This window comes from Xenopus laevis, chromosome 5L, assembly GCF_017654675.1.
Source record: "Xenopus laevis strain J_2021 chromosome 5L, Xenopus_laevis_v10.1, whole genome shotgun sequence".
Classification (NCBI taxonomy): domain Eukaryota; kingdom Metazoa; phylum Chordata; class Amphibia; order Anura; family Pipidae; genus Xenopus; species Xenopus laevis.
The window spans coordinates 135,565,050-135,583,543 of NC_054379.1; the positions used below are offsets into that span (position 1 = coordinate 135,565,050).

Below are 18,494 nucleotides of genomic sequence, written 5' to 3' on the forward strand. Positions count from 1 at the left end.
ACCTTATAAACCTAAAATTGATCACATTGTGAAATCACAGTGAAAAACCCGAAAATAATAAGGCAAAAAACATCTTCAAATGGTTAAAGGGACCTCTGCCATTGACTTCTACATGAAACAAAAAAATAAGGAAAGCACACGCTATTAAATCAAAAAAGGAAAATTTATTGCATGCTAGTTACCCCACATGGCAACAGCATGTAGCCCTACGCGTTTCCGCCTACAAAGGACTTCATCAGGGGCACAAAAAATAATTAAAAAAAGGCCTGCCTTTTTTTTAAATTATTTTTTATGCCCCTGATGAAGACCTTTGTAGGTCGAAACGCGTAGGGCGACATGCTGTGGTAACTAGCATGAAATAAATTTTCCTTTTTTGAATTAATAGAGTGTGCTTTCCTTATTTTTTTGTTTCATGCATGATTTATTGGAGAGTACAGATGGGCAGCCTCCTTTAGGATTAGCACCTCGCATATATTTGATTTTCTGTATTTTTTGATTTATAACTAAGGAGTGTGCGCCTTCTGCTTTTGATGTTTTATTGACTTCTACATGACTGCGACAGATTTTATCTGGAGTATTTTCAGATTCAGGCTTTTAGCAGCTTCAGGGCACAATGAATCTCAAAATATTTGAGTTATTATTGAAACTACAAACAGGGTCGGACTGGGCCCGTGGGACACAAGGAAAAAAACTGGCCCAGATCCGCTCCCTGGATTCCTTATGTTAATTTCCCTCCCTGAACCCAGTAGCGTCTCTAACGCCACGTACATGCACATGTGTATGCGTGCTCACGGGGGAGGGAGGAACAGGCTAGGGGAGAGAAGACCTTGGCTGGGGGGCCTGAGGCTGGAAGCCCGGTGGGCCCTGGGTCCCCCAGTCCAACGCTGACTACAAACTACCCTTGGGAAACTCTAATTATTCAGGAAAACACAACTCAACCTTTAATTAATAAACCTAATAAACCTAATTAATAAAATTAATAAAGACTTTTTATACTATGGCCGAAAGGCAAATAAGTTAGGGACCGCCATATGGGGTTTACCTTGATGTAGTATGGTGGCTTTTCAACTTTATGATCATAACTTTGTAACTAAAAATCCCTGTTTTGTAAACTTACTTTTGAGACAGGGGACCAGGGAATGTGCATTAAAACTAGCACTTCCATTATACTTAAATATACTATAACTTAGCCTTTAGAGTGCTTCCACACACACAGGAGACTGTTTCCACTGATCAGGACCACTCTAATATGTACTAGATTGTTGAATATGCAGGGAAGAGTGGGGAAGACCCTTCATACATTTTCTGACATTGTAGGGCATTTTAAAAGATGTCTAAAGTACCAGTTACACACAAAAATACACACAAGAATATAGATGCTGTAGCACACCGTGCATTCTAATGCTACCTTCTTTCAAAAAAGGAACCCCAAGACACTGATTATTGCTAAATTCCATTTACAATTGGCACTCCCACTTAAATGCCTCCTTTTTCATCACTATTATTGCAAGTGCCCTAGATGCAGGCACCTGTGCCAACTTTAATAATTATTCAGAATATTAATATATTCAGATATACTGCCTGATCCTAGACCCCTTATACTAGGTTCAGACTGAGTTCTATTGCATCTTATTTGGGCCCTTACACACTTCTTTTAGTGACTACCCTAAATAATAAGAACCACAAGCACACTGCATTAAACAGGAACTCCCAGCAAGTTAACCACCTGCAGCACATTTTACATTAGGGGCCCATAGCACGGTTTTTTCTTACCAATAATCACTGAAAGCCTAACCCAAAAAAATCTGTCATCAGATGTAATGTAATAAATAAAATGTTGGGTAATTTACTTTGCAGTGCTTTATACTTAAATATGAAACAAAGCGAACATACCAGACAACAGGCAGATGGAGGAGGATGAGCAGCTGTTGTGTCTTTTTGCTGTTAGTCCTGGCCACAGAACACAACACCAAGTTTAACTCAGTTTCACACCTACTCCCCAATCGGTGGTACTACACAGTGCTTGGAACTTAGACTGTCTTCTAAATGTTTCAACTTCGAAATCTCACGAGATTTGCAATTTGAAATCTTGAGCGATTACATCTCACTCACGAGTTACACATGTAATGACAGGCAGTGCTCTTTTTACAGGTACTAATCAGCAGCAACCCCGCCCCTCCCTAAGAGCAATGCTCAGCTCATGTACCTAATTCTTTTTTTTATATTGATTTCTTTTAAAGGGGCTTGTTTTTCGACAGACCAAGCCTTAATGAAGATCCACCCATGCAATATCATTTATTTGTGTGATGCATTGTCCTGTGTGCCCATCACACCGCACATCCTTCTCCCTTTTCATGCCAATTTTTATTCTGCACCCACACAAATTCTCTAATAGACAGATGCTGAGTGCACAATACGTGGGCTTGCATGCACACATCCCATTGCCTCCAGGAGTTAGATAAAACCACACATATGTGTGTGCCATTCCCCGGTTGTGTTTACACTGTAGTTGGTATCACTGACAGGTTTGTGTTAGAAAATTGCCCCCCCTCATCCCACAGGCAAGGGAAGGGATTAATTACCTAAATCTCCCTACAATGTAACAAATAGCCTCTCTATTGTCTTGCACTTGTCATTCACTGTCTGACCTCATCTATGACTCACCCTCTTTCCCTACAATCATCTATTTATCTCTGTTTGCTTTAAGGTTTTTATACCATACCAGCTGATTGCCTTCAGATCCTTCCCACTTCATGTGTACATTTCCAGATGTCCCTTTATTTACTGCTTTTATTCCCACTATAATGTACTTCCGTCAATCAATATACAGGGAAGCACAGTAGAAGCTTAGAAGGTAATGAGGCCATTAAATTATACTTCAGATTGTATACTTTAAGGGTTAATCCACACAAACAGATTCCGGGGCGATTTGTCGCCCGCGGTTTTTAAAAGCGAGTAGCGTCGACTAGTCGCTCGTTTTGACTATACATAGAAAGTAAAGTGAATCGCCAAGTACCATGCACACAATGCTATTTAAAAGCGCCAGTAGCCTGAAAACGCACAGAGACCCTTTTCAGAGCGATAATTGAAAAATAGCAAAGACATAGTGAAGTAAAATGTTCAGGAAAGTAATAACCAAAGAGATAATTAAAAGTTCAAGCCATTTATTAGAACATATAAGATGAAGGCTTGATGCATTTCATGCCTGTTGGGGCACTTACTCATAGACATAGGCTTAATTATATCTTTGATTATTACTTTCATGGAGAAAATCTCACAATTTCAGCTGTTGTTTATCTTTCAGTTAACTTTTAGAGACACATTTATCAAGGGTATTAAAACTCACTCCATTCGACCAAAATTTATTTAAAAAATCCAATTTTCTCAGCTTAGATGAATTGAATTGGCCCGAAAAATCTAATAGAATTTGATTCGAATTAGAAAAACTCAATTCGAATTAAAAAAAAATTGATTCAAGTTTTTTTCTCCGAAAAAAATCTCAAATGTCAAGAAGGCTACAAACATCACCAAATTGATCCCTTGACCTCTCCCATTGACTTTTATATAGTAGTTCGGCAGGTTTTAGGTGGCGAATAGTTGAATTTGAGTTCTTACAGGGCCAGAGTATGATAAATTTCGAAATTTGAATTAAAACTCAAATCGAGTTTGGATAATTCACAATTCGAATTTGAGAGCTCTTTGACTAAAAAATAAAATAAATATGCCCCTTGGTATAAGGCAGAGAGTGATCTTCAGAGACAATTTGCGATTGGTTTGTGTTTTTTGAGTTATTTAGCTTTTTATTCAGCAGCTCTCCAGTTTGCATTTTCAGAAATCTGATTGCTAGGGTTCAATTTACCCTAACAACCAGGCATTGATTTAAGTAAGAGACTGGAATATGAATAGGACACTGAGCATGTGCAATACCACTGCAGCTGCGGACAACTTTGAAGGCATGGATCATTACTGTTTTAGGACTGCTGAGGTTGTACAGTAAATTCAGTACAAGTATGGGATCTGTTAACCATTATGGGATAGCAATCTCTCATAGACTCCATTTTATCCTAATAATCCAATTTTCTTAAAAAAAATTGCCTTTTTCTCTGTGTTAATAAAACTGTAGCTTGTACTTGATATAGACTAAGAGATAATTAATCCTTACTGGAAGAAAACCCAGCCTATTGGGCTAAATGTTTAAAAGGTTTTCTATTAGACTTAAGGCATGAAGATCCAAATTATGGAAAGATCTGTTTTCTGGAAAACCCCAGGTCCCCATACTTCCCAACATTTAAAAAACAGAAAGAGGGAGAAATAATACCACATAAATTTTACTAAATCTGGCAGGTTATGGAAACACATTTCTGGGGGTTTTAGGGTCAGGTTTTATGTGTTATTACACATTGAAGGTGAATTGTCCTTTAAGCTGCAAGTCACAGTTTTCCCAAGAGACTTGCTTATCTTAAATAGTTACAATTGTATCTTTGCACATCTTAAAATGTTACAAATATATCTAAGTGCAGGTGCCAAGTATTCCGGGCTCTCTGCCAAAAACCTTTAATTTAATTACATTTGAGAAACTTTGTATCTTTTTCTGGCTGTTAGTGTAGGAAATCAAAGAGAAACTTGAGACATTTCAGTAACTATCCAGGACTGCAGGTTGAGCTGTAAAAATCGGGACTGTCCCACAAAGAACGGGACAGTAGGTAAGTATGCAGGTCCCGAGCATTCTGTATACCAGATTCCATACCTGTATATAAAATAATGCGTTTGTAACCCTATTATTTTTAGGCTTTCGTTCCTTTCTAAAGGTGGCCATAGACACACAGATAATATTGTACGAAACTAATTTTCGTACGATATTTGGTGCATGTAGGGTGGGGAAACAGTACCTTGTACTTGATACAAACTAAGATATAATTAATCCTTATTGGGAGCAACACCAGCCTATTGGGTTTGTTTTATGTTTAAATTATTTTCTAGTAGAATTTAGGTATGAAGATCCAAATTACAGAAATATCCATTATACGGAAAACCCCAGGTCCCAAGCATTCTGGATAACTGGTCCTATACCCGTAACGAACCTTTGAGAGTAAATTATTATGTTACTTTGTTTATTGTTCTGGAACAGCAATTCAGCTGGAACTAAATACAGGTATGGGACCTGTTATCCAGAATTCTCAGGACCTGGGGTTTTCTGGATAATGGATCTTTAGGTTATTTAGATCTTAATACCGTAAGTCTACTAGGAAATCATTTAAACATTAAATAAACCCAATAGGCTGGTTTTGCTTCCAATAAGGATTAATTATATCTTAGTTGGGATCAAGTACAAGCTACTGTTTTATTATTACAGAGAAAATGGAAATCAATTTTTTAAAAATGTAATGTACAGGTATTTGATCCATTATCCGAAAACCCATTATCCATAATGCTCCAAATTACGGAAAGACCATCTCCCACAGACTCCATTTTATCCAAATAATCAAAATTTTTAAAAATGATTTCCTTTTTTTCTGTATTAATAAAACAGTACATTGTACTTGAGGCAGAACCAGCCTATTGGGTTTATTTAATGTTTACATGATTTTCTAGTTTTTCTAGTAGGCTTAAGGTATGAAGATCCAAATTATGGATAGATCCCTTATCCGGAAAGCCCCAGGTCCCAAGCATTCTCGATAACAGGTCCCATACCTGTATTTGGATAAAATTGAGTCTATGGGAGACGGCCTTCCTTTCTGGATAATGGGTTTCACAATAACAGATACCATACCTGTACAATATTTTCTGATTCACATCACAGACACAGCAATAGTATAATAAAAGGCTGACCATTTCAAAAAAACACACCAACATATATATATGAGTCATTGGTTGATAACGTTTATTTTGGCCTTTTTCAAAACATAAACCTTTTCATCTGCTATTCTATTTTTGTATATTGATTTTCTTCAACTCAGACCCCAACTGACGTCAAATCAGTATGAGGATCTTCAATGAGAATCCAGCATTAATAAATCATCTTAGCTGGAGAATATTCAGGAACTGCTTAAAAGCTGTTTTAATTCCTAAATGATACATTAAATAGCCTCATACATTAAATAGCCTCATAGAGCCTTCATCAGAAATACACTGAAATACCTCATGCTGAGGTACTTAACCTCTGCCTGCAGTGCCTTTATCATTCAAAGGACATGGTGCAGCGAATATATTAAAAAAATTAAATCTGCAGTAACAAGATTATCAAGGAAATATCATAGATGTGATAATTATACAGATACACTCATTGTTGTATGATAAAAACTGCTGGATACATTTTCCAAAATGTTATTTAGATTAGGCTTTGTCTATGTCTGAAATTAAGAATATTTCTCGAAGCAATATGACAAATCTGTAGCAATAATGAGATTAGTGAGGGGTCACATAGTGCCAAGAACAAGTGTTTGCCATTGCATTATACAAGTCTAAAAATAGAAGGAATGTGTCGGTCTGGTCAAACGGGCAGATTTGGGGAGATTGGTCGCCAGGAGACAAATATTCCCTTCTTCGCATCGACTAATCTAGCCGATCTGCCTTCCACCAGCTAAAATGAAAATCGCCTGGGGGCAGGCACTCGGAGCGCTTTGTTTTCCGAAGTTGCCCGTAATTGCCTCACGAGGACACTTCAGACGACTTCGGAAAACGAAGCGCTCCAAGTGCCTGTCCCCAGGCAATTTTCATTTTAGCCGGCAGAAGGCAGGGAAAGCCAGATCGAGGAGATTAGTTGCTGCGAAGAAGAGGAGATTTGTCGTCTGGCGACTAATCTCCCCGTGTGGCCAGACCCTAATTGTTCCATGTAATGCTGCTTCAATGAAAATTTATACAAAAAACTCTGCAGCCATCTGTTCCACTACTTGCCGGCTGCTTTCTCAGGTCTGTGACACCCTGCAGATGCCAACCAATCCCCTTCTGACGGACAGGCAGCCAGCAGCTCAGACAGTGGACCTGTTTGGGAACAGCAGTATAGATTTCCTTTTTTAAAGGGCACTTATCACTGAAAATGTGTTTCCCCCACAGGAGGTGTTGGCTAATTGTTTCTGGTTGGGGGAGCAATATCTTTTTTCAAAATAAATGTGCCTTGCTAGCGCTATGCTGCTTGCACCAAGAAGAAGCTGCCAATGCGGGCGGCCATGTTTTCTGGTACACATGCGTATAATGCCCGAGGCTCCCTTTTTGTTCATATGACATAGGAGGGGTGGACATGCCTCACTAGGTTACATCACACAAGGGAATAATGTCCAATCTGGGACATTCACTAAGGGGAGGACTAGGCCAGCGGGATAACGGGAAACAACCCGGTGGGCCCTGCCGACCCAGACCCGCTCCCTGCCCTACTCCTTGACCTCCCCTACTGGCCTGATTGTATGTGTACTTGCAGGGTGAGGGCTAATGGAAGGAGGTTGTGACTCAGGCTGGGAGAGGGGGTTGCTGCCGGGGCAGGGGCTGGCAGGGGCAGCCCCTCTCATTTATTATGGACATGCATGTGCCTCAACATGGCCACCCACACTTGCTGGCTAATTCAGTTGTTCTTGTAGGGAAGGACAGTTAGGACATGCTCACTGCTCTTTTATAAATACAGAGAAGGGCCAGAGAGGATCCATCGGGAGCTCCAAGTGTCATTTTTAAAAGGGATCTCAACCAAAAAAATGTATTAATGTAATCTTAGAGCCCTCATCTGAGAGATTTCTCAATTGCATTAATTTTCTATTTTTCTGGATTTCTGTGATATTAACAATCCTAGATGGCTTACACCAGACCTTAACAAAAGTAATAATATTAGTGACCCTAACTGGCTATGCACAACTACCTTGACACACGACTTTCTTAGATTGTAAGTTCTATGGGGAAAGGGTTTCCTTTCTCTTCTCTCTTTGACACTTTTAGCCAAAATGTAGGTGAGGTGCCATATATTGTTTATCACTGGTTACATTATGGGGTTGGTTTTAAAAACAACAATGGGGTCATTTACTACCTAATAGGGATGCACCGAATCGCGATTTTTAGCATTTGGTCAAATCCCAAATCCTTCTGAAAGGATTCAGGCAAATCCCGGACCAAATCTAAACCGAAGAGTAGGGGTAAGAAAGTCTGTGTGCATAGAAAAAAAAATCGATCTCGATAATCATGTAATCTAAAGCCATATTATATTTAGGGTTTGTCCAGACACTTGGATTCAGTTACAAATGATGCTGAAAAATGCTCAGAATCAGCCAAATCCCAAACCGAATCCAGAATTCAGTGCAAAAAACAGGCACAATCTATCTATTTCTTTCAGTTTGCTCTACAGGTAGAAGAATTGTCATATTTTCTGTCTTTGTTCATCCTAAGTTCATTCCATGTTTGCAGTGCTATATTCATTCAATTCACAGGTTGTCTGCTTTCTGTCCCCTAACTATCGAGTCATAGATACAGGCAGTGCCAGCGCAGGCTGCAGCAAACCTCTGTACTTACCCCTATGGCAACCAGACCCCAGACACAAGTACTTTTTAAATGAGCATTAAGAGGAGCACCTTTGTGTCCAAGGTCTCAGTAAATGCCCCTCTCCATGTGTCTTCTTTAAACCAAACATGCTCTTCATATTGTGTCCATGTCAATTTGCAAAATCTGAAATTGTGTGGGATGACATGTACCTGTTTTCAGTTGCTGACAAAGGAAGAGAATAGCAGACTGCATTGCATGTGACTCAGAACTGCTGCATTCTGCCTTCTGTTCTGTCATTTCTCTGCCTGCAGTGACTGCCCAACACAGGATCATTCTAAGCACTCACACATTCATTCTCTTCCTCTGTCTCTGCCACTAGATGCAATATCTCATCCTTCATCTCAACCTTTCATTCTTGTGGCATTATCAACAGAAAACTATTCCTCATATTCAAGAATACATGCAGAAAACACTTGTTCAATAAATGCTAGAACTGTAAATCACAAAATTAGACCATACATTGTGTATGTCATTCAACAGTTACTACCCATTTATCGACCCCCAACCTTTTTTACCCATGAGCCACATTCAAGTGTAAAAACAGTTGGAGAGCAACACAAGCATGAAAAAGGGTGCCAAATAAGGGTTATGGTTGGTTGGATGTCTCTATGTGGACAGGCAGCAAACAGAAAGGTCTGTTTAGCAGTGCACCAGGTTTTTATGCAACCAAAACTTGCATAAAATCAAGGAATAAGCATCTTCTTTGAGATCACTGATCTACAGTGTTCTTTCCTGTCCCCAAAATGATCAACCCAATTATACCTATGAAAGCTCTGCTTCACTAATAAGCACTGTCTGTGACTGCTACATTTTTAATAATTCATGTCATAAGATTCGGAATAGAACTTTGCCAACTTGGAGGTGGTGGTAACTAAAAGTTAGAGAAAGAAAATTTTTTGTAATGCTGCATTCACCCTTTTCAGTGTGCCTTTAGCGTTGTATCACAAGAGGTCATTTCCATTGCAGAACACAGTTTTTAAAGTGCAAAAAAAATTTTTCAATATGCATTCTGCTTTTTGCAAAATACCTGCAGGCTTCTGAGCTCTTTTTTGGAGTACAGAGACAAAAGGCCTTAGACCAGTGATCCCCAACCAATAGCTCGTGAGCAACATGTTGCTCTCCAACCCCGTGGATGTTGCTCCCAGTGGCCTCAAAGCAGGTGCTTATTTTTGAATTCCAGGCAAGTTATGGCTGCATAAAACCAGGTGCATTGCCAAACAGAGCATCAATGTAGATTGGCAGGTGTCCCTCCTCCTATATTGTGCAACTCACCCTGATATTGTGCTCTACTTCTTGTGATTTCCCCTGGGTACAATTGCTTTTTAGATGAGCATTAAGGGCATTTTCTAGCACAGGGTTCCCCAACCTTTTTACCCAGGAGCCACATTCAATTTTACAAAGAGTCGGGGAGCAACACAAGATGAAAATAGTTCTTGGGGATGCTGAATAAGGGCTGTGATTGGCTATTTGGACTGGCAGCCTACAGGAGGCTCTATCTGGCAGAGCACCTGCTTTTTTTACTAAAACTTGCTTCCAAGCCAAGAATTCAAAAATAAGCATCTACTTTGAGGCCATTGGGAGCAACATCCAAGGGGTCGGAGAGCAGCATGTTGCTCGCGAGCCACTGGTTGGGGATCACTGTTTTAGAACTTGTACAACGGGAATGCTAGAGAATGCTCATTTACCATCAATGGGCAAATCTGCACATGAACAGTAAAAATCACTATTGTGCCCTGCTAATTGGTAAAATGTAACATTTCTATTAAACAGACCCCTTTACACTCAATTTGTAACCTATAGCAACCAGTTAGGCTTTTGCTTTCTTTAAACTGGTCATAAACAGGCTGAAAAAATTTGCAGACGCCAGACACTTATGGGCCCCTGTATGGTGCTTGGTCAGCCTTAAAAGGTTTGGAAATCCAATTGGGCATTGATGCAGTCCCCTCCTAAAGATTGCCATAGCCCCCTTTTTTGATTCAAAAATTGCTTTTCTTGATACTCAATAACCCCTTTGGGTAAGCACCTATGCAGCTGTCTCTAATTATGGTTTTACTCTTCTGTCAGCTTAATATAATTTGGAGACAACCAAGTAAAGGGTAACTAAGTTAATAAAAAATATAATGACTGGCTGTGCAAGAAGGGTGTGTTGACATTTGGGAAGAGGTGCTTAAGCATTGGAAAATAATGATGATAAGAGTGTGTTATCACTGGAAACCTATTCTCTGCGCTGTCAGAGGATATAATCTGCAATGAAAGGAGATTCCACAGACAGAGGTCTTACCTGCAGCAGCTGAAACATTATTTTTTCCATCAAGAAAAGCCAGTTAAACTCTTATAATAAATGACAGAGAAATAAATAACTGTTTTATAGCTCCCTATTTTTGATGAATGACCTGGTACCCCAAGCAACTCACAGCGTTATGTTTTCATGTATTCATTACATATATCCAGGCTGTTGTACATACAAATTTAGGGCACAGTTTATGAAAGAACGGAACCTTTTATCACCAGTAACCATAGTAACCACAGTTCCGTCTCTGTTAAAGCATTATTGACTTTCAGATTTAACACTTGCCTGAAACCTTTTTCCTGCATATGATTTTCATTTGGGACAATTAGTATCCTTTCCTTATATAGCGCTGACATATTCTGTAGCATTTACTGAGATTATTGACATCGGTCAAAGACATTCTGCATGACATAAAAAAATAGCAGCTGATTCTTATATTGACCCATGGCTCTATTTTCTTGCCTTATACTGTACATGCATTTGATAGGGTTTAGGTTTTCAAAATGATTGTTTCATTTTCCTCCCTTCCTTTGATTAGCTGATACATTTCTCAGCAGCACGAGAACAACCCATTCAACTAATATATCAATTGTAGCAATTGCTCTGTGATAGACGTTAGCTCTGGAGTATGCTCAGTAAGGATGCTGAAGCTGCAACTGCTGCTGAGAAATTTAACAGCTAGTCTATCTAGAATGTAAAACATCTGGCTTACTAAAATACTACTGGGAAATTGTAATAATCTAGAATCCAGGGATCTGGCCTGCTGACGTATTACTGGGAAATTGTACCAGTCTAAAAAGCAATAAATTTGGCTTACTGAAGTACTGCAGGTGTGGAATCTGTTATCCAGAATGCTTGGGACCTGGGGTTTTCCAGATAATGGATCTTTCTGTAATTTGGATCTTCATACCTTAAGTCTACTAGAAAATTATGTAAACATGAAATAAACCTAATATGCTGGTTTTGCCTCCAATAAGGGTTAATTATACTGTATCTTAGTTTGGATCAAGTACAAGGCACTGTTTTATTCTACAGAGAAAAAGGAAATCATTTTTAAAAATTTGGATTATTTGAAAAAAATGGAGTCTATGAGAGACAGCTTGTCCGTAATTCAGAGCTTTCTGGATAACGGTTTCCGGATAACAGATGCCATACCAGTACTGGGAAATGGTATCAATCTAGAATCTAGGCCAGCGTTGGACTGGGGTATATGGGGCCCCAACAAAAAGTCATGAGCCTCTCCAGACATGATACCAAACTCCCCCCTCGTGTATGTTTTACTTCTTGCCGCAATCGGCCTAGCCCTGCTGGGAAATTTTATTAGTTAGTATTACTAGGAAAATGTAATAATCTAGAATCCAGGGGTACGGCCTCCTGATTTATAATTGGAAAATTGTATTTGTCTAGAAAACAATCAAGACCGGCATACTGCACTACTATTGGGAAATGGTATTAATCAAGAATCCAGGGATGCATCCTACTAACATACTTGAACAAGTGTAACAGTCTAGAAAGCAAGGCATCTGGCTTACTGAAGTACTACTGGAAAATTGTATCAATCTAGAATCCAGGTAGCTGGCCTTCTAGCTCAGGGGTCCCCAACCGCCGGGCCGTGAGCATTCACGTGCTGGACCGCCGAGACCAGTGCGCAAAAACGAGGCACGCCGAATAGGATGCCGGTGCGCGTCCAAATTTGCTGCCGACCCCACCCCCCGGTCCTCGCAACTAATTTTCAAATGTTTACTTTTAGAAATCCTCTAAAATACAGGAAATAGAAAGCATTATTTATTTAAAAATGATGTGATTTATAAAGGTAAACTGCCCCTTTAAATTTTACATTTTCCCATTTAAAACCACACAGATCTTTTACGAGATCGATGTCGATATCATACAGAAGAGTAATGAATCTTACACTGTTGTCATTATAAATACACACATGAGTAAATTCAATACTAAGGATTATTTATGGCCAGTAGAGTGAGCAAGGGAGGGGAGCTGTAGAAATAACATGTAGGGGCACATACAGTAAGAGCCAAGTAAGGAACATTATTTCTCTGGAAGTTCATTACTGTGAATCGCTGCTGCACACCATGAATTTATATCTTTCCTCGTTAGATTATGAGGCCCCATTTAGAGTCGTATAAATCTTCATTCACTGCTCCTGACTTTGTATGTGTGTGTGTACTGAGCAAGACAAACATTTGCAGGCACTTATCACTGCTCTGCACTCCACATAAGGACACTCAGCGGCACAGTCATGACTTCATCATGTGTCTCCATGATTTGTGAGTTTGGCTTCTGCCAGGCCAAGGATTTGTGGTTTATGGCTGTAGGTTGCTGGAGACTATTATTGCACTTCATTTGGTGGAAATGTCTTTCTTATAAATTAAAGGTGTTTTGCCAATATATTTAATCACCTGCAAAAATATGAATTTAAAAAGATATCATGTTTATAAGTTGGCTTTATATTGTGTTCAGTTTACTGTACAGGTATGGGACCTGTTATCCAGAAAGCTTGGGACCTAGGGTTTTCCTGTTAAGCGGTCTTTCTGTAATTTAGATCCCTGTATCTTAAATATACTAAAAATTATTTAAACATAAAATAAACCCGACAGGCTTGTTTTGCCTCCAACAAGGATTAATTATTTCTTAGTTACAGGTATAGGATACATTATCCAGAAACCTGTTATCCAGAAAGCTCCGAATTACTGAAGGGCTGTCTCCCATAAAGCCAATTTTATTGAAATAATTCAAATTTTTAAAAAGTTTTTCATTTTTTTCATGTAATGATAAAATAGTACATTGTACTGGAGCCAATATAAGTTATAATTAATCCTTATTGGAGGCAAAACCAGCCTATTGGGTTTATTTAATGTTTACACGTTTTCTAGTAGACTTAAGGTATGAACATCCAAATTACAGAAAGATCTGGAAAAACCCACGTCCCGAACATTCTGCATAAAAGGTCCTAGGTCCTGTACTGTTTTATTATTACAGAGAAAAAGTTAAATTTTATTTAATAAAATTCATTTAACAAAATATAGTCTATGGGAGATGGCATTCCCATAATTTGGAGCTTTCTGGATAACAGGTGTCTGAATAGCGAATCGTATACCTGTATATGTGTAATAAAAGTACATAGGGAGCCTCAATTATTTATATATATTCATATCAGCAGGAGCAGCCATGATTGCTCTGATGAGACAACCTCATCTAGACACTAGTGAAATAGTGCTCTCTGTTGGCTTAATAAAGAGTTCTGTTTCAAGGAAGCATGAACTATTGATTTTTTAATTGCTGGAAAAGCCCCACAGAAAATTTACTGATATATAAATCCATAATCTAACATTATAAAGTGTCTCTTACAAAGCAGTAAGATGTGTATACAAAGTATACAGAGATCACTTCTGCGTGATTTATTTGGATGACCATCGATTTCAAATTGGATAGATGAGCACAGCAGATGTTTTCTAATTAAAAAGAGAAATATGCACCTATGTCCTATGTACTTGGGCTTTTATTGTAGTAATTTGGTAATTGTACATTTCCGCCCACCTTCGTGACTCATCAGAGTTGCTGGGGGAGGATGGGGTAACGTCATAAAATTCTTAATAGTTTGCAGCAGCTCTGATAGTACATAACAGCCTAGCAGGGGTCATCATAAAGGTCTCTAGAGAGGTATCTAGGCAACTAGCCACTACAGTGCATTCAAGGATTAGGATACATTGTTGCAAAAGGGCACTTACTTAATTAAAACTTAGGGTATGTAAAGGGCATGTAAAAGCAAAAAAAATAAAATCCCATTTTTACTTTCTCTAATGAAAAAGAAACCTATCTCCATTATACTTTAATTAAGAAATGTATACCATTTTTATAAGAAACCTGATTGTATGCAGTGAAATTCTCCCTTCCTTCACTGCTGTGGCTAGGCATCGTCAGACTGACCCTAACTACTCTGCAGGGAAACAATCATACTTATGAACAGCAGGGGGAGCCCCCGCCTTACTTCCCAGCCATGCAGAACTCAAGCAGCTTTGTTTGCTTCCCTGTAGAGCAGTCGGCGATTATGTAGAGATTTGTATTGGATTTCATTTTTGCCTTTACATCCCCTTTACTGTTTCCAACTCCAGCTGCAGGGACAAAGATCATGGAGCCAGATTTAAATAGATCACCTTAGCTTCAATTTGGAGGATTGTTTTGCTGCAGCCACTGGTTCTGCAGAGAAAGTTTGTATTAAACAATACAAAAACTATAAAATCCACATTAGATTACATGACAACACAGGAGCCAGGGCATTCTGAATATTCTGATTATTTATTAGTCTAGCTGTATCGGCCTCTGGCAGAAATTTTTTTACTTGTGCTGTTTAGATAATTTATGATAATCCATAAGCAGCCCAGACCACACTGAGCATGTGCACAGTCTTGGTCTTGCAAAGATGTTTAACTAAGTTACAAGATGGTGACCCCCTGTGGCCAACTTTGAAAGCATACATCATTTGTTTGATTAGGCTTGTGGTGCAGTAAGTTCATGTTTATGTTTAGTATACAAAATACAGCATTTCTAGCCTTGTTCTATTACTTCCCCTTTACATTTTATTAAAATACTATGTATACTAAAAGAAAAACAGCAGCTCAAACAACACACAGTATTGGAAGAGCTTAGCTGATGCATTATTTTGTATTCTGTTTGCTCTTATTCGTAGAAGGAGCTTCACCTGACATTCTTTATAGTTCCTTGGCATGACAAAAGCAAACTGTTATAACTTTCATTTGTTTAACTTTGACTTAGGCATGTAACACCCATTTAAAAAGATAAATGTATCTGTTTATAGCAATGCACCATAATTAAAAGAAAAACCCTAGAACTACAGATTGTAGTAAATACAAGCCAATCCCATGCTTTATTTTATCATGTAGTGGGTGTATTTTACTTATTCTATTGCAAGGCATTTCATCAGCAAGAAAACCAATATTGGTTTTTAATAATGAGTTCACATAGGCTTGTCCTGATGTCTTGTTTTTGGAGTTCCCTTTTAAATTGTATGTCAACCTTAATGAGATGTACCTTAAAATTGCACCTGAATGAAGTCTGTGTATGTCATGTATGATATTTGCACACCTCTGTTATTTTAAGTATTTCCAGAACATTGAAAGCATTGTGGGGATTGGTGTATTGGCTGTTGGAGGGCTGACTAAAGAGTTTTGAGTTGAAATCACATTTACTTATATCAGTGAAATATGTTATTTAATGTATATTGGAATTAACCATTGATCATTCATTATGCAAATATTTTTTTTATTTGGGTTGACCAATTCAACCATTCAAGAAGGGAGTACCCTAGGTATGCTGGTAGATTCACTGGTAGAGATGTTAGGTCTATGTGCCTTGCCTCAAACCTGCAGCCAAGGGGAACAAAATACCTTCATTGCCTTTGAAAAAGTGTCTCAAGGCCCAAAACACGTAAGACTGTCTTATTGACCTGTAAAATAAAGATGCTTTTGGACTTTTATACTTATGGCCATTTCAGAATTTGGTATTGATGGCATTTTTTTACCCACCTCCTTTGCTTGGTTTGAGCAATACATTTTTAAATAAAATCTGAGAGGTTGATTGGGCCTGTGATGTAGGAAATGGACATGGGAACCTGGCATCTTGCATAGCAAAGGAAAATCACATAACTAGAGAGTAATTGCCTAGAGAGCATGTTAGGAAGCCATTGCTGAACAGTCTGTCACATAAATAACAAGATGTAACATGGATGAAAGATCCATAATAACAGGTTACTAGGAGCTTGAATCCACTGTAATGCCTTCAAAAAATTACCAGTTTCCTTCCTTTGTACAATTGCTAATTGCCTGCTAATTGACCGTTAGTGTAATTTGCTAAATGGCCGTTAAGTGGAACAAGTGTTATAACAGTTTTAACAGAGAAAAATCCCATTCTTCTAGGCAAGTACCCTGTATTTTACAAAATAATGTTGCTGGCGAAGGGCACAAGAAACCAGTATAGAAATGGGCACAAATGCTTCACTATCCTCAAGGGAGAGCTCTGTCTAATATGAGAGAAAGGACAAATTGCAAATTGGAATGAAATGAAAACAGAATATTTACTAAACCTCAAATTTATATGGTCAGGCTTTTTGGGGCAAAAACTAGAATTTTTAATTGGTCAGGCTTTTTTTTTAATTTAAATTATGAGATAATTTTGGATTTTAGTTAATAACCCCCTAATTGTTGAGCTAATAGCATACAAAATCCCTTCTTCCCTGTGTGTTGGTTTAGGTACTTCCCACTGAACAGCCCCGATAGCATTTAATGTCGCAATATAATACTCGGATCAGTCCAGTGGTGTCAAACTGCAGGACCAGCACAGTTCTACACTTGATTCCTTTAGTTTTTATTTTTTCTATATGCAGCCTTAGATCACATTTTAACATGTTGTATGTATCACATTTTATTTAACATTTTAAACATAAAAAATACAAGCTTAGTTTTATTTTTACTTCATCCTCATTCCAAACCCTTCCCCGCTGTTATTAGAAAGTGATATTTTTAATTTGAGACCAATGTGATATTTATGCCCATTTCCCTGCTGGCTCCTTGTGCCCTTTGCCAGCAATTACTTGTATTATTTTGTATATTTCTGTTGTGTTTGAAGCTTGTCGCCTATTCCTATTAGCATATAAACTAGATGGATAGTATTGGTGGCTGCTGTTCTTTTATTATATATCTAGGAAGGCTTCTGGCCCTACTGCCACCTGAAGCACAGAACTATGAGATGGTGAGCCAAACACATTTTGTTTTGGTTTTAAGACTGTATGGTTCATGAGAGTATAAGAACACCCTGGCCTTAGGTTTTCAGAAGCATCTCTCTGGCTACGTCATATAAGCAAATTCAAAAGCTCCTCTGCCCATTATCAATATATTAAGGACATAGAAACGTTTTGTGCCTTAGGCTACTAAAAATGCCTCACCCTTTAAACAAAACAGGGATTGTTTGTCCATATATTGCAATATATTTAATCCGGCCAATTACTTCAAACTCATCCCCGTTATGGCCAGTCCTATACTCAACTTTCATCCGATTCATTAAGAATTCTATTGCTTCATTATACGTTCATTATACATTTTACTCAGGGACTAAGTTTACCTGCAACTTACTTGCTGATTTCAAAGTAAAACTTCAAATGCATCATATAAAGCAACACAAGAGTAATTTATCTTTGCATAACTTATGAGTGCAGTGGTTGACATGCTGCTCGAGGGCACATTTTTTATGTTTAGCTTAGTCAATTCCAGAAGATAGTTCCAAATTACATGGGCCTTGACATTACAAATGGAAACAAATGATATACATATTCCTTGTGGTATATATATGCAATAATTCTGCTTTGTGTGTGTACCAGGTGTGCCTTACACTATTGTATTGCAGTATCTAGGTGTGCTACTTTATTCCTGGGTGCACAGAGTGGTACTTTCACACTCTGCAGCAGAAACTATACACTATAACACTATATGAGAATACCTAGTGAGCCCCAGAACAAATAGTGGGTAGGTCCCATAGGGAGAATGACTTTGGCAACACCAGTTCTTGAGCAGGGGGAATCATGAATAGATCTTGCCTAAGAATTATGGGAAGAGAGCATGGCACTAGCTTTTTAGCTTCTGTAAGAGATAATTGCTGG

At 38.4% G+C, this 18,494-nt stretch overlaps 2 protein-coding genes across 16 annotated transcripts in view; one reads left to right on the plus strand and one right to left on the minus strand.

Moving 5' to 3' along the window:
• XB5950266.L (allantoinase, mitochondrial-like L homeolog) overlaps positions 1-2,027 on the minus strand; it is a 34,154-nt gene extending 32,127 nt beyond the window's left edge. The window contains exon 1 of the mRNA XM_018261910.2: positions 1,894-2,027. The gene's annotated coding sequence lies outside the window, so the exon portion shown is untranslated. The remainder of the gene's footprint in view (positions 1-1,893) is intronic.
• kif1a.L (kinesin family member 1A L homeolog) overlaps positions 1-18,494 on the plus strand; it is a 103,353-nt gene that overhangs the window by 10,941 nt on the left and 73,918 nt on the right. The gene's annotated exons all lie outside the window — the stretch shown is intronic.